Source organism: Sciurus carolinensis, chromosome 14 (genome assembly GCF_902686445.1).
Source record: "Sciurus carolinensis chromosome 14, mSciCar1.2, whole genome shotgun sequence".
Lineage (NCBI taxonomy): Eukaryota > Metazoa > Chordata > Mammalia > Rodentia > Sciuridae > Sciurus > Sciurus carolinensis.
The window spans coordinates 5,289,722-5,306,854 of NC_062226.1; the positions used below are offsets into that span (position 1 = coordinate 5,289,722).

The 17,133-nt window shown below is 40.4% G+C and overlaps 1 protein-coding gene and 1 non-coding gene across 2 annotated transcripts in view; one reads left to right on the plus strand and one right to left on the minus strand.

Annotated features, from left to right (window-relative positions):
• Positions 1 to 17,133, minus strand: part of Abl1 (ABL proto-oncogene 1, non-receptor tyrosine kinase) — a 130,341-nt gene that overhangs the window by 48,930 nt on the left and 64,278 nt on the right. The gene's annotated exons all lie outside the window — the stretch shown is intronic.
• Trnav-cac (transfer RNA valine (anticodon CAC)) lies at positions 15,523 to 15,591 on the plus strand. The gene has a single exon. It is a non-coding gene; the product is annotated as a tRNA-Val (tRNA).

A 17,133-nucleotide genomic window follows, 5' to 3' on the forward strand; every position in this document is an offset into this window, starting at 1 on the left:
TCCCCAGCTTACAGGTGGCAGCCAGTGGGATTCTCAGACTCATTGTCTCCTGGGCCAAAACCCTGAAATCTCTCGAGAGAATAGAATATGAAGGATACGGTTACCTACCTGTCCTCCGGCCCCATCCTAAACTCCTCCCATTACCTGGCCCTGCTGGCCAAAAGTAACCAGCTCCTCCCTTGACCTGGCTCTGCCAAGGCCATATAAAAGTCAGATCCTTGTGGTGGCCCGCCACCATCTTGCCCCCTAGATGTGCCCCTCAGAGCTGAATAAACATGGCTGGTCCATGAGGCCTGCCTCCGTTTTCTTTTCTTTTTGTATTCTCTTTCATGTGCTTTCATTTGGTTCCCTGACTGGGAAATGGAATGTTCTAAGGGTTCTTTTTACTCCTTCCCATTCCAACAAACCTGCGTTTCTCTCTCCCTGAGACCTCGGGATCAGAGGACACCTTCTGCCATTTCTGCCTCATGGCTTGGAGAGGTAAGGCCCCTTCTGGTCTCTTACAGAGGTGTCCTGCCTGAGACCCTCCTCACCTTTTGGCCCACCGAACCCTGGGGTCCCCCACTACTGAGATTGGAAAGAAGACGTTATCTCGTTCTACAGTGGACCTGTCTGGTGATTGAAGAATATCTGGGGGGATGCCTTGACCCATCCCTGCCCTGGCAAACCTCTTCAACATGGGAGCCACCCCGTCCATTCCACAGGACTCCCCCCTTAGGTTGCCTTATTGCTCACCCAACACACAGGGTTCCTCCAATCTGGTCATAGTCTAAATTAGGCAACCTACTCAATGGCCTGAATTCCGAACTTGTGAACTTTGACCCCAGAATCCTCCAAGATTTGAACAATTTCCTCCAACGCAATGGCAAATGGCCTGAGACTCCCTATCTCCAAGCTTTATCTTTTTTTAAACCTCTGCTCAAAGCCCTCATTATGCCAACGTTGCTGTGCTCTACAATAAATTCTTACCAACATCCTGCTCCATAAGCCCCCTAGATCTTGCCTTCAGCCCCAAGATTTTGGTCTTACCCTTGGGTTTTCAATGAACACATCATCCCAGAATAAAGACTACAGTGCCCAGCCTCTCTCGCAGTGAGGCATTTCCAGGGGACTAAGTTCTTGCCATCTGCATGTGATCAGAAGTGATGTATATAATTCTGGCCAGCTTCATAAAAGGAAAGAGCATGTGCTCCCTGTCCTCTTTGCGTGTCCCCTGCCTACAAGGGGCATGACAGTCAGAATGGCCATTTTGGATCCAGAGGTTGAAGTCTTAAAAGAGTGAATGGACAGAAGGTATCTGACCTGTGGAGTAACTGAACCCATTTGGGACTGCTAATGCCAGTCTGGTACAGGAGAGAGAAGTAAGTACCTAAGTATGCTCAAATCACTGGCATTTGGGGTCTATTATGACAACTATTTACTCCTTATGGTAATAACAGTAAAAAACCAGTTCTAATTCACATAAATCTAAGAATTCTCCAAATCGAGTTTATTTCCTACCTCTAGTAAAAACTGATAACTGCAGTTCTTGAAACAGTCCCATCACTTTTAGAAAATGAGAAACTAGTCTAAATAATCCTTAGCAGTGTCTAGCACCTAACAAACACTCATGTACTATCAACAACCATTACTACTAACTGTTCCTTCTTTCCATAAACTGGTATTGCTGTAAAGAAGATAAAAATCCATGTGTTCTTCATATGCCTGTAAAGAACTTCTATCGAAAATATAGAGAATGCTTACTAATTAATAAGACAGTGCAAAAACCAATTTAAAAATAGGCAAAAGATCTGAATTGATATGTAATGAAAGAAGCAATATAAATGGCTAAATAGCATAGGAAGATATGTTCAGCATGGACATTCAAGAAATGCAAGCTAAAAAGGAAGGGGACCAGAAGGAGGGAGGAGGGGAGAGAAAGGAGAGGAACAAGATTGACTAAATTGTCATGTGCATGTACAAATATGTCACAATAAATCCCACTATCATGTATGATTATAATGTGCCAATAAAAGAGGCATCAATAAATAGAAAAATGACGTTTGTCCTGTGATATTACCCTTTCAATCATTTAAACATACACAGAAGGGGCTGGAGTTGTGGCTCAGTGGTAGAGCACTTGCCTTGCATGTGTGAGGCACTGGGTTCAATTCTCAGCACCACAGATAAAGAAATGGAAAAAATAAAGGTTCATCAACAACTAAAAAAATAAATAAATAAACACACAGATGATAACTGCATAAGTGTTGTTTGTTAAAATGTGGGTGCTTAGTTTTTATAATGTTAAATTAGATCCAAAAAGGATGATATGTAATGAAAATGGACTTATCTGTCAATTAGCACAGTCTAAGTAAAATAATTTCTATTTAAATTAAAAAGAAAGAGAAAAGGGGGGAAAAAAAGAGAGAAAAATGGAAACCAGAGGCCCCAGGTTCAGTCTCCAGTATTGCCAAAAGGAAGGAAGGGAAAGAAAAGGGAGTGGGGAAAGAGTGGAAACTACAATCATGAGATACAACTTCATATCTACTCCAATGGCAATAAGGAGAACAACAGATAAAACCAAGTGTCAACAAAAATGTAAAGAAATAGGAATGCCCATACCTTGCTGGTGGGAATGTATAGTCACTTTGAGAAGTAACACATTTTTTTTTTTCTTTTTGTGGTACTGGGGATTGAACCCAGAGGTGCTTCACCACTGAGCTGCACCCTCAGCCCTTTTTATTTTTAATTTTGAGACAGGGTCTCCCTAAGTTGCCCAGGCTGGCCTTGAACTTGTAATCTCCTGCCTCAGCCGCCTGAGTACCTGGTATTTCAGGTATGTACCACTGCACCCAATGAAATATGTACTTTCTTAAAAAGTTAAACATAAAGCTTAATGTAACACCCACAATTCTATTCCTAAGAATCAAACCAGGAAAAATGAAAATATATATCCACATGAAGACGTACATAAATGCTCACACAGCATCATTCATAATGGTCCCAAACTAGAAACAATCCAAATGCCCATCAACTGGTGAATAAATAAATGCATGTCTGAACAATGGAATAATATTCAACAATAAAAAGGAACAAGGCACTATACATGCTACAATAAATACAGAGAGACCTCAGAAACATACTGAGGGAAAAAACCAGTCACTGAAGACCACATACTGCATAAAACTCCATTCACACATAATGCACAGAAGACAACTCCACAGACAGAAAGAACATTCGTGTTGCCTGGGGCTGAGGACGGGAGCAGGACTGACTGCCAAGGGGCAGGACGATGGGGATGCTCTGAAGCTGGATTTTGGTTGTGGTACACCCTCTACACACTTACTAGAGGTCACCGCATTACACACTAAAATGGTAACTTTTCTGGCATGCAAATTAGACATTAGTAAAACTGCTAATAAAAAAGGGGAAAAAAGCAATGTGTACTATGATTTTGTACCATTTTATAATTGACGTAGGACAAAAGACAAGACAAAAGATTAGAGATGCACTAAGTGCACCTGCTCAATCCCTTGGTGTGAAGATGAAAGACCAGGCCATGTGTGCTGCTGATACTTGGTTTATTTAGAAACGTTCTGACAAGAGCCATGTTCCATTTTGGGGGGAAATCAACATGAAACTATTCCAATCAACTCTGATACCTCTCCCAACACCCAGCACAACAGGATCTCTACTAGGGAGTGTGTGTAAGGGACGGCTAGATGTAAATGAGATGATCTAGAGCCAGAGGAGAAAGAGACCTCAGGCTGGTTACAGGAAAGACTCTGTGGCTGGGTGACGTGCACGTGCCTGTGATTCCAGCTATCCTGAGGCTGAGGTGGGAGGATCACAAATTTAAGGCCAGCCTTGGCAACTCAGTGAGATCCTGTCTCAAAATGAGATTTTAAAAAAGGGCTGGGATGTAGGCCTGTGTAGGGCACTTGCCTGGCATACATGAGGCCCTGGGTTCAATCCCCAGTACCACACACACACACACACACACACACACACACACACACACAAAAGATACCCGAGAAAGCCAGGCATCTGGCACTGATGAGGCTGAAATGCACAAAACACCCCTCATGCATAGGAAGCATGTGGATACTCCCGCAGGCCCTGCAGCTCTTCAACCTCAGCTGTCACAAAGGCACAGAGGGATGCCACTTTGAGAGTTCCAAACACACTCACCTCTTGAACAGAACAGTCCCAACTGTTAACTCTCTAGGGGAAACCAAGTGTCATGGGGAATTAGTTGGGGAGCAAAACATCTAGAATATTAAAGATCTATTGTAGGAAAGTGTCTAGGTGGTAAAGATTATGCTTCCAAAATGCTGAGAAGGAAAAGCAATCAAATATCCATATTATAAACAATAAATATTTCATGAATCATAAGGATACAATAAACAAAGGAATTATAAAAAGCAACCAGTGGAGAGTTCTCAATATTGTCCAGCCTTCTCCTTTCTATTTTCTCATTTGATCTCCAAAACAACTCAGGGAGAGTAGAAGGGAATGACTCTTATCCCCACAAAGCAGCAGAAGCTGAGAGCACCCAATGCCTAAAACATGCATTGTACAGTGTAACATGTTCATACCAGGAATGTCTGGACAAGAGAAATCACACCAAAGTCGAATCAGAAATAGTTCCAGAGTAAAGAAAAGAGGAGCTGGGTACAGTGGCGCATGCCCGTCATCCCAGCAACTCAGGAGGCTGAGGCAGGAGGATCCTAAGTTTGAGGCTAGCCTGGGCAACTTAGCAAGACTCTGTCTCAAAATGAAAACTAAAAAAGGCTGAGGGTATGGCTCAGTGGTAAAGCACCTTTGGGTTCTGTCCCCAGTACTGCAAAACTTTAAACCAAAAAAACAAGAAAAGAAAAGTGGGTCTTTTTCTTCACACAGAGTCCTTTGCTGGGGTAGTGTATGAAATTCTTGGCCTGTCATCTTGGACTTGGGAATGGAGATGGGAAGAGAAGGAGACAAGCTTCCTGGCCTCCGGGGGTATGCAGTCTTGAGAGAGGCCAGGGGAGAGGAAAAGCAGACACTGAGAGAATGACAAAGGTGGGAAAAACTCAAGCATACGTGTGTGATCATGGGCCAGAAAAAGAGGTTACTTCTACCTGAAGATGTCAAGAAAGTCTTCCTGGGGGAAAACCAATGCTATGACTTCAAAGTATGCCCCAAAATGCTTGTGTTAGAAACTTAACCCCAAATGCAACCATGTGGGGAGGAGGAGGTGTTGTGGTCCTGGGGCTCCACCGTCACAGATGGATTAATATCCAGGAGAAAAGGGCAGGAGGCTATTCGGCCAATCTCTTGCTTTCTCTCTCACCACCTCCCTTTTGCCTTGGGATGATACAGCAAGAAGCCCTCACAAGACGCTGGTCCTTCAACCTTAGACTTCCTAGATTCCAGAGTCATGAGCCAAAATAACCTTCTGTTCATTATAAATTACCCTGTCTGCAGTATTTTGTTAGAACATCACAAAATAGACTAAGACAAACAGTAATGCATAAATGTCCAAGAATCTTTCGTTTTACCATTTTCCTTTCAGAATTTAGAAATCAAGGGCAAAATAAGTGACACATACATACATACATACATATATATGCTGAATTGATTTTCCACAAAGGTACAAAGACAATTCAATGGGAAAAATAATAGTGTTTTGAACAAACAGTGCTCAGACATTGGACATTCATATGCAAAATGATGACTCTCAATCAATACTTTGTACAACATGCAATTTAATGCAAAATGGGTTATAAGCTCAGAAGTCAAAAAAAAAAAAACTATAAAACTTATAGAAACTTAAGAAAAATAGTCAAGTGGGATGGCACACACCTCTAATCCCAGTGATTCAGGAGGCTGAGGTAGGAGGATCACAAGTATGAGACCAGCCTGGGCAATTTAGCATGATCTTGTCTCAAAATTAAAAAATAAAAAATAAAAAAAGATTGGGGTTGTAGCTCAGTGGCAAAGTGCCCTTGGTTTCAATCCCTAGTACAGGAAGGAAGGAAGAAAGGAAACTGATAAATTGAAGTTCATTAAAATTTTAAAATTCTGCTCTTCTAAACACACTGTTAAAAGAATGAAGACAAATCACATGGTAGGAGAAAATGATCAAGTGCTAGCAAGAATGTGAACAACTGATGTGAATGCAAAGTGACACAAACTGCTGATGGGAATACAAAAGGAGAATATATACTCACTCTGTAGAACTGTGTTCAGTTTCTTATAAGTTAAGACTAGACTTATCATATGACCTAGCAATTCTACTCTCTTTATTTCAAGATAATGAAAAGTATGTTGATACATATAACTTGTATGTGAATATTTATAGTGGGTTTATTCATAATAAAAAAAACCTGGAAACAATTCAAATGTCCTTCAGTGGATGAATGGATAAATATACAGTGGTACATCCATACAATGGAATACTACTCAGCAATGAAGAGGAATGGATCACTGATTATATACAAGGAAGACTTATAAATGCATTCTTGCTCAAAAGATGGTGTACTTTATAATATTATTCATATGATATTCTGTAATGGGCAAAATTCTAAGCACCAGGAACTGAGCAGCAGTTGCGAGGGTTAGAAGGATGGGTTGACAACCAAAGAATTTATAAAATAAGGAGGTCATGGGGTGGTTCTATAACTTGTCTGGTGGCTGGTTACTGTATTCATTGTCTAAATGAGTACATTTCACTGTGCATAAATTCAGTGAACTAACAGGTAAGACAATGGAACTTAAATTATTGAGCCTGAGCATAAGGGACCTATAGAACACCATCAAATGGACCAATATTTGTATTAAGGAGTCCCAGAAGGAGAAGAGAGAAAGGGAATATTTAAAGAAATAATGGCCAAGACATCCCAAATTTGATGAAAGATATGAATATAAGTATCCAAGAAGCTCAATGAATGTCAACTAGGATGACTAGAGACCCTCAGAGATACACTCTAATCAAACCATCAAGTGCCAAAGACAAACAGAAAATCTTAAAAGCAGTAGAAGAAACAACTTGTCACTTAGAAGGAATTCTCAGGAGATCACGAGTAGACGTCTCATCATAAACTTGGAGGCCAGAAGTCAGTGGGCTAAAATATTCAAAGTGCTAAAGAAAAAAACAATCAAACCAGAACTTTGTGTCTGGCAAAAATATTCTTCAAAAGTAAGGAAGAAATGGAAATGTTTTCAGATAGTCAAAACTTGAGGGAGTCTGTTACCACTAGACCCGCACTGCTGGAAATGCTAAAGGGAGTTCTGCAGGTTGAATTGAAAGGATACTAAGCAGTAATTTGAAATCATATGAAGAAATAAAGATCTCAGTAAAGATAAGCATGTATGTAACTAAAAAAGTGTTGTCAACATTTTGTAACTTTTTTATTACGACATAATTTGAGACTAATATATTTTTAAAAAATTATTAGTTCATGCTTTGGACATGCAATGAACAAAGATATGATTTTTTATATCAACAACAAAAAAGAGTAGAGAGAGATAAAGAAGCAAGAGCTTTTGTATATTATTGAGGTAAAGCTGATATAGATTCAATTAAGAGAGTTTTAACATTATGATGTTAAATGTTGATTCCATGTGTCTTGTTTTGTTTTTTGTTTTTTGAGATGAGTTCTTACTATGTTGCCCAGGCTAGGCTCAAATTCCTGGGCTCAAGCAATCCTCCTGCCTTAGCCTTCCAAGTTGCTGAGAGTAACATGTATGCCACCACACCTTGCTATCACCATGTGTCTTGGTCCATTTTGTGCTACTATAACGGAATAGTAGAAACTAGGTAGTTTATAAAGAAATTTATTTCTCATAGTTCTGGAGGGTAGGAAGTCCAAGATCAAGGAATCAGCATGTGGCAAGAGCCTTCCTGTTGCATCATCCATGGTGGAAGAACAAAGAAAGGGAAAGGGAGAGAGAGAGGGAGAGAGAATGTATGTGACAAAGGGACAGAAAAGAGTGCCAAATTTGTCCTTTTATAAGGAACCCACTCCCAAGAGAATGGCAGTAATCCATTCATAAGGACGGTGACCCCATGACCCAAACACCACCCATTAGGCCACACTTCCAACACTAACATTACGGATCAAGTTTCCAACACATGAACTCTGAAGAACAAACCTACCACCATGAAAACCATAAAGGAAATAGCTGTGCAACATATATAAAAAGAAATGAGAAAGGAACTTAAATGTGTCACCACAAAAAGTCAAACACAAACAGCGACAGTACTGCAGGACATGAAGGACAAAAAAAGCTATTGGGAATTTAGAAAATAATGACAGAAGTCTAAGTCCCTTCCTTCTTGCCACTCCAGCCTTGGAAAGAAATTCTGATATATGCTCCACATGGAAGAACCTTGAGGCTAACTGAAGTCAGCCAGTCTCAAATAGACAAATACTAAATAATCCCACTGATGTGAAGTACAAAGACACAATCATAGAGACAGAAAGCAGAATGGTGGCGGCCAGGGGCAGGGAGGGAGTTGGAGAGCTGGTGTTTACTGCAAGATGCCAAAAGCTCTGAGCAGCACGTGGTAATGAACAAAACAAGAATGCACCTCATCTACAGACTTGCCAAAAGGCTAAGTCACAAACTGCATATTTGCATTTCGCCATTTTGAAAATTGTTGAAAACAAAAATAGTATTTTCCTTCCATGGGCACTATACGGATCTTCCCTGGAAGTGGCACCTCCTAGAACTGAAAGGGGGCTCCGTAAGTGGACACTGAGCCACCTGGCCAGAGAATCACGTGAATTAACGAGCCTCAAGGAGGGCACATGGTCTACGCCTGTTTGATTTCTTTCCCTCCAGTTTCTTCTGCCCAGACCACAAATTCAAAGAGCGTTCACAGTGTCCTTTACCCACTGTCACCCCCAGCTGGTGGGAGTTCTTCTTTAACACAAACCTCCTTCTTGCCAGGAAGCTGATGGCCATGGAGGAGAGGTGGCTCCAGGTGTGGAGAGAAGCCCGAGGGTTCTGAAGGCGCTGCTCTGGGCTCCTGCTCTGCACAGTGAAGGCTGAACTCATCCGGGGCTGTCATCATCTCTCTGGCTCTCAGTCTATGACTTGACTAGAGGTCTAGGGAAAATCTTCCTGGTTTCATATGTCAAGAGCATCTAGAAAATGACACTGACTTTTTCTTGACTGGAAAGAATAAGTTTGCCAACCTACAAATGGCAGCACAGTGCCCAAAGACAGGCTTCCCCGTATCAAGTCAGGACCCACAACCAACTAACACTTCACAGAGGGACTTAGGAGCCTTTCGGCCACAAGAGAATGAGGGCAGGTCGCTAGTGAACCACCTGAAGGAAAGAGACAGTCAGCCCTGGCAGGCTGCACTGACATCCTACCTCGGAGCTCACCACTTCCAGAGTGGGGGTGCTCCTCTCCCCGACAGTAAAGACTAGGACTCGTCAGGTGTGCACAGGGTCTCCAAAGGACCGAGAGCACTGTCTAATTCCTCAGCTTTCCACTTCTAACCGTGACAAAACTGTCTTCACTTTACCCCACAGCTGCACACTAAAGGAATGCTCCTTGCTGATCCTGAGTATTTGCATTTCTGATTTCCTATTCTGAAGAGGACGCACAGGGGGGATTTGGCAGTTCTCAGTAGCTATCAAAAGTGCAAATGAGTTTACCCTTTGACTCAGCAATCCATTTTGGGGATTGCCTATGCACACATGTGTGCACGCACATAAGTGTGTTTCCACTGTATCACACTTTGTGTTGCAGTGCTGGGAACTGAACCCAGGGCCTTGAGCATGGCAGGCAAGTGCTTTACCACTGAGCCACAGCTCCAGTCCTATAGCACAAATTAAACAGAAAAAGTGTCACCATTAAGTCTAACTCTGGCCTTCAAAGTGGGTTTTAACAGTACATAGGTATTTCTGTAAAAAGGAAACCACCTCTTGACCCTCGGTTTCTCACACAGTGATCATCTCTGAGGTTCTCTTCTCCTGATGCCACTTTCACACCCAGCTCCCACCTTACAAAGTGATTGTGTCTCCATGGGCACAAACACTCCCAGGCACCAAACTACCGGTGCAAACTGAGAATGCATCACTTGGAGAGAAAGTTTTGATGGAGGGAAAAGCAATTAAAGTGTCATTAAGAAAATATTCTGGGGCTGGGGTCAAGGCTCAGTAGTAGAGCGCTTGCCTGGCATATATAAGGCATCAGGTTTGATCCTCAGCACCGCATATAAATAAATAAAATAAAGTTATTGTGTGCATCTATTACTGAATATACATATGTATATTTATATGTATGTCTATTTATATTTTTAAAATATATTTATATATATGTGTGTGTGTATATATATATTATATACTTTTTTTTTTTGGTGGTGCCTGCCGGGAATTGAACCCAGGGTCTTGTGCATGCAAAGCAAGCACTGTACCAACTGACCTATACCTCCAGCCCCCAAAAAATATATTTTAAAAAAAGAAAGAAAATATTCTGCAAATAGTTATTGAATACCTACTAAGGACAGGCACTGGCTCAGGCTCCATGGTTACCAGTAAGGTGGAGTTTTGAAAAAGCCCGGCCCTTCCAGAGCCCACTTTCTAGTGGGGAAAGAGAAATGACAAAAGAACTAGGAAATTACAGACTATGTAAGAAGATGAAACTTCTGGGAGGAGAAAAGCAGGGAAGAGGGCTGGGGACGCTTGGGCTGGGGAGTGGAGAACAGAGTCTTAAATCAGGTGGTCAGAAAAGCTATCACTGAAGATGAGGACTGCGCCAAGCTCAAGGAAGGGCAGAGTGAACTGTGGAGGAAGTGCTGCACTGACAGAGGGAAACAAGGCCCTGGGGCAGAGAGGGTGACTGGGGAGGGTTCCAGGAAGGGCTTACAGACAAGGCGCACACCCAGAGCACCAAGAGGGAAGGAGGGCGCCTGGGGCCTCACAGGCAGTTCTCAGGGCTTTGATTCTATTTCAAAGGGGCTGGGAAGGCACTGGATGGTTTGGGCCGAGGGGAGGCAGGAACATGACTACGTGAAAAGGGTTACTCTGGCTGCTACAGGAGGAAGAGACTAAGAGGGAACACCAGTCGACATAGACACGAGGCTGGAGACTAAAGAAATCGTTCCAGTGACAGGTGAGGGGCTTGGACCAGCAGAGGTAAGTGAGGAGTGGGTGCCACCTGGATGCCTTCTGAAGTCACAGTTAACCGAGAGGCTGCTGTGGGCTGAGAGAAAAGGTGGGTCCCAGGAGATTCCAAGGTCACTGGCTTGGGAAGATCAAAAGATGGAGCTACTGCTAACAGACATGGGGAAAGACAAGGGGATATCAGATCTGGGTTCGAAGAGTGTCCAGTTTTTATAAAAAAGTTCACTGACATGAACTGTATATATTTAAATTGTACAAGCTAGTGAGTTTTGGTGTTTGCACACCTGTGAAACCATCACCACACCCAACGTAAGAACATTACCTGCTATCTCCAAAACCTTCCTTGTGTCCCATCATACTTTCTCCCTCTTGCCCCTTCCCCTTCCTCCCCAGGCAACTACTGATCTGCACTCTGCCCTACAGATTGGTGCACACTTGAAATCAGACACATGGGCCTGTACTCGACCCACTGCTGTGCGACTCACCACCATGCTGCACGTGTTGGTGGTGCTTTACTTTTTACTGCTGAGTCATACTCCACTGTACAGGCACACTACAGTTTGTTTATCCATCATTTAGATCGTTTCCAGACTTTGGCTACTACAAACAAAGCTGCTACAAACAGTCTTATGTGACTCTGTGTGTGGCTTTCTGCTCTCCTTCCCCTTGGGTACACACCTGGGAGTAAAACGGTCTCTCATGACGGGCGGTAACAACCCACTGGACTCTTCCACCAGCAGTGTGCTCCAACCTTCACCAACACGTGGTCACCTCTTCAACTTCACACATTCTAACAGGTGTGCATGGTGTCCTGCTGCAGATTTCATTTGCATTTTCTTAATGACCAATGATACTGACCTCTCTCTCCTCTTTGATACAGTACTTGTCCAATATTTTACTCACTTGGAAACTGAGTTATTTTTGAGAGGTTTTTAAAATTATATTCTAGGTACTAACTTTTTATTATATACAAGTATTGCAAATATTTTTTCCCAGCCTATGACTTGCCTTTAAAATGTCTTTTGAAGAACAAAAGTTTTAAATCTGATGAAGTCCAATTTATCCATTATTTACGAAAAGGATTATATTTCTGGTTTTATATCTAAGAAATCTGGGCCTAACTCAAGGTTATATCAATTTTTATTTTTTATTTAATTTTAGGTCTATGATTCATTTTACATTGTTTTATCTATTGGGCAAAATATTGATAACCATAACTTTGCATACAAATGTCCAATATTCCAGCAGCACTTGTTAAGATATATAATTCTTCACTGAATTGCTTTTACATCACTGTCAAAAATCTGCTGAAAAGCCAGGTGTGGTGGCACACACTTGTAATCCTAATGACTCAGGAGGCTGAGGCAGGATGATCACAAGTTCAAAGCCAGCCTGGGCAACAGTGAGACTGTTTCAAAAATAAAATACAAAGGCCCGGGGATGCAGCGCACCCCTGGGCTCAATCCCCAGTACAAAAAAGAAAGAAGAAAAAAATCTGTTGAATATATATGTGAGGTCTCTTTCCAGATTCTCCATTCCATCCATATATTTTGGGGCTAATACCACATTATCTTGATTGTTTTAATTTATAACAAGAGCTGTAGTCAGATAATGTAAATCTTCCAGCATTGTTTTTAAAAGCTATTTTGGCTAGTTTAGGTCCTTTACATCTGTAGTTGAATTTTAGATTCAGTTGATTTGTTTCTACTAAACACCTTCTGTGATTTTGATTGGGATTCTGTTGACTGTGTAAATTAGAGAGGCCCTGACATTGGGAGTTGTCTAATCCAGTAACTTCTAATTTTCTAATTGTTCAATATTTTGAAGTCTTCATTATAAAGGGCATGTGAATCTGTTGCCAGATTTATCCTTAAATATTTCTCATGCTTCCATTTCAATTTCCAGTTGTTACTAATGTATACAAAAAGAATTTTTTTTCTATGTTGAATTTATATTCCACAACTTTCTAAATTCTCTTATTATTTGTAGGAGTTGAGCATCCCTAATCCAAAAATCTGAAATGCTCCAAAATCTAAAACTGTTTGAGATAAATATCAGTATTCAAACAGTTTCAGGTTTGGTGATATTCTGGATTTCAGATTTTTGGATTAGGAATGCTCAACTAGTAGAGGCTATGTGAATATTCCAAAATCTCAAAAAATCTGAAATCGGGAACTCTTCTGGTCCCAAGCATTTCAGATAAGGGAAACAGCTTGTGGAAACTTTTTTGTAGGTTCTATCCTGTCTTTTTACATAGGCAATCATGTCACCTGTGCATAGACAATATTTGTTCCCTTACTGGATTCACTAGACCCTCTAGCACATGGCTGCTCAACACTGGTGAGGGTTGGCATCCTTGCCTGGTGCCTGGGAAAACTTCCTAGGGGTGCTGGGAAAACTTCAAGATTTTTATCACTAAGATGTAAGCTGAGGGTTTTTCATAGTTGCCCTTTATGTTGAGGAAATTTACTTCAGTTCATAATTTACCTGTCAGATACTGATGTTGAGCTTTTGCCAAATGCTTTTTGTGCATGTATTGAGATGATCACAGGGATTTGTTATATTTGATTTGCTAAACATTTGTTAAGAATAATGAATGATGTTGGCCTCAAGTTTTCTTTTCCTGTAATGCCTTGGTCTTACTTTGGTACCTGAGTAATGGTAACTTTGTGGAATGAGTAGGGAAGGTCATTTTTCTTCCTTTTCTATTTTTTGGAAAGATTGTATGGAATTAATAGTTTCTTCCTTAAATGCTTGAAATTCTAGGATCTGAGCCTAAAGTTTTCCTTGTGGGAGATATTTTCTTTTAATATATTTTTAGTTGTCCACAGGCCTTTATTTTATTTATTTATTTATATGTGATGCTGAGAATGGAACCCAGCGCCTCACACATACTAGGCAAGTGCTCTACCACTGAGCTAAGACTCCAGCCCTCCTCGTGGGAAATTTTTAACTGCAAACTCAACTTCTCTCATGGATTATGGCTATTCAGGTTGACCGTGTCCTCTAGAGTGAACTTGGTGGGTGGTTTATTTTTGTTTTGGTGCCAGGGCTTGAACCCAGGGGTGCTTAACCACTGAGCAACATTCCCAGCCCTTTTTATTTTTTATTTTGAGACAGGGTCTTGCTAAATTGCTGAGGTTGGCCTTGAACTTGCAATCCTCTTGCCTTAGCCCCCCAAATTACAGGCATGTGCCACAATGCCCAGCTGAACCTGGTAGTTTGCGTCTTTGAAGAACTTCATCCATTTCCTCTAGGTTACTGGTTAAAGTTCATTTTGCATTTTTTTTTTTTTTTTTTTTTGTGGTGCCGGGGATCGAACCCAGGGCCTTATGCTTGAGAGGCAAGCACTCTACCAACTGAGCTATTTCCCCAGCCCCCTAAAGTTCATTTTGAATATTTGCAGAATCTGCATATCGATCTCTTTGATTCCTGATACATTTTTTGTCTCCTCTTTTTTCCTGACTAGTCAGGTTAGAGGTTTATGAATTTTATTGCTCTTCGCAAAGAACTGGCTTTTGTTTTCTTGATTTCCATATTGTTTTGTCTGTTTTCTATCCCAGATATTTTCACATTGGTCTCTCTTTCTGCTTAACTGGGATTTTACTAGCTTTCATTTTTTTCTAGTTTCCTAAGATAGAAACCCAAGATAACTGACTTGGAACCTTTGTTTTTTTTTTTCTAATACAGGCAGATAATGCTATATACATTTTTCTTTAGCTCCATTTCACAAATTTTGTTGCATTTCACCTTCATTCTTACAAATACATACTAATTTCACTTTCTACTTATTTTCCTTTAATCCATGGTTGATTTAAAAGTGTGTTTTTCATTTTCCAAATATTTGGAAAATCTTCCAGATACCTTGCTATTACTGATTTCTTCTTAATTCAGTTGTGGTCAGATACCATACTTCATATGAACTGAGTCAGTTTATATTTATCGATGTTTTTTAATGGCCCAGAAATCACTTATCTTGGAAACAGCTTCATGTGCGCTTGAAGACCATGTGGATTCTGTATGTCTGAGTGGAGCTCCACAGATGTTTTCTGGTTACACTGTCCAAATTCCCCTTAATTGGCTTAATTGTCTAATTCTTCTATCAGTTATTGTTAAACTCTCCAACTGTAATTGTGAGTTTGTCTGTTCTCCTTGAAGAGTTTATTGGTTTTTGCTAAAGTATTTTGAATCTCTGTGAATATATATAAATATTTAGAATTATGTCTTGATGAATTTATGGTTTTATCATTATAAAATGACTCCTTATCTTCAGGAATGTTTTGTATAAAAATGTTTTACCTGATATACCATTAAGGTTTTCTTTTGATTAATGTCAGCATAATGTTAACATCTTTTCCCCAACCTTTTGATTTTAACCTATTTGCATCCTTATATTAAAAATGGTTTGGGCAGGCTGGGGAGATAGCTCAGTTGGTAGAGTGTTTGCCTCACAAGCACAAGGCCCTGGGTTCAATCCCCAGTACCGCAAAAAAAATGGTTTGGAAGCTGGGTAATGTGGCACATGCCTGCAATCCCAGCAACTCAAGGGGCTGAGGCAGGAGGATTGCAAGTTTGAGGCCAGCCTCAGCAACTAAGCAAGACCCTGTCTCGAAATAAAAAATAAAAAGGGATGGGATTGTATGTAGCTTAGTGGTTAAGCACCTCTGGGTTCAATCCCCAGTATAACCCCTCCTCAAAAAAAAAAAAAAAAAAAAAAAAAGACTGGAATAAAATAAATCTCACAATCTCTGCTTTTCAGAGGGATTTTATAAAATTACTGAAATTCTTGATTTTTCCTTGTGCTTAGAAACTTTATAATTTTAAATTTGGTAATTAACTTAAATGGTTACAGAGAAACAGAAACCACACACACACACACACACACACACACACACACACACACTGGTTTAGTCCTTGTTGGCCTCCTAGCCTCCGCTGCTGTTCCGCGTCTGTGCTCAGGGCGTCCACCTCGTCCCACTTGCCGCGATTCACCTTCCACAGGCAGCCCCCAGCACCACATCTGGGAACCTGCAACACGTGCGGACTGTCTGCATTTTTCCTTAAAGAAACTGTTAATTTAGTTAAGATGGTAAATCAGCATACTATGTACATTATTTTGTGTGCTAATATAACTATGTTTTTAAACTACTTTAAAGCTTTAATCTTATTTACTCAAATAATTATGTATTCTGTGTACCTAAACACACACCTAAAAAGGTATATTAATACTAGTTGAAAGGTTTATGATAATAGATAACAAAAGACAAATTTGAAAGTAATCTATTAATGATAAATGTAACAAGTCTGAGGAAAATGAACTCTGCTTATACTGAAAATGCCTATAGATGATGAACTTGAAGAAAATAATTGTTTTAAAATCCTGACAATGTTGACTCAATATTAATAAATTTATTCATGAAAAGGACATAAGTTTTTTTATTAGAAATTGTTGAATTGATGAGATACAAAAAATAAAATTAGAATCTGAGTCTCCTTTCTGTAAAATGATCAAGTTATTCCACCCACAGATAGCAAATTCCTTTCCTTTTTATCATCAAAATATTTTGTTAACTATCTGAATCTTTTGGTAAATTCAGAAATAATTTTCACAAAATGTTCCATATTTTTTTGAAAGTTGTCTTTATAATCATTTTATTTATTGTGTGTTTTCAAATTATTGCCTTTAACAATTCTGCACCTTTAGATACTATGACTGATGCCCTCGTGGCCATGTCAGGAATGTGCATAGAAAAACTCAGCATTTCTGGCTTGGTGAATCAGAGTGGCAAAGCCAGGAAACTGTGAGTGCTAAACAGAGTGAAGGCATCATGGAAGGAGGAAGACGGGAGAAGACGGGGGAAGAGTTCCCAACCTGGACAGTCACATCCCTGACTGACTGTCGAACTACTCAGAGAAAAATAAGAGAATCAAGAATTTCCACAATTTAGTATTCATAAAGTCCAGGATACAATCCAGAATTATTCACAATGTGAAGAAACAAGAAAAAGAAACACATTTCAGTTCAACC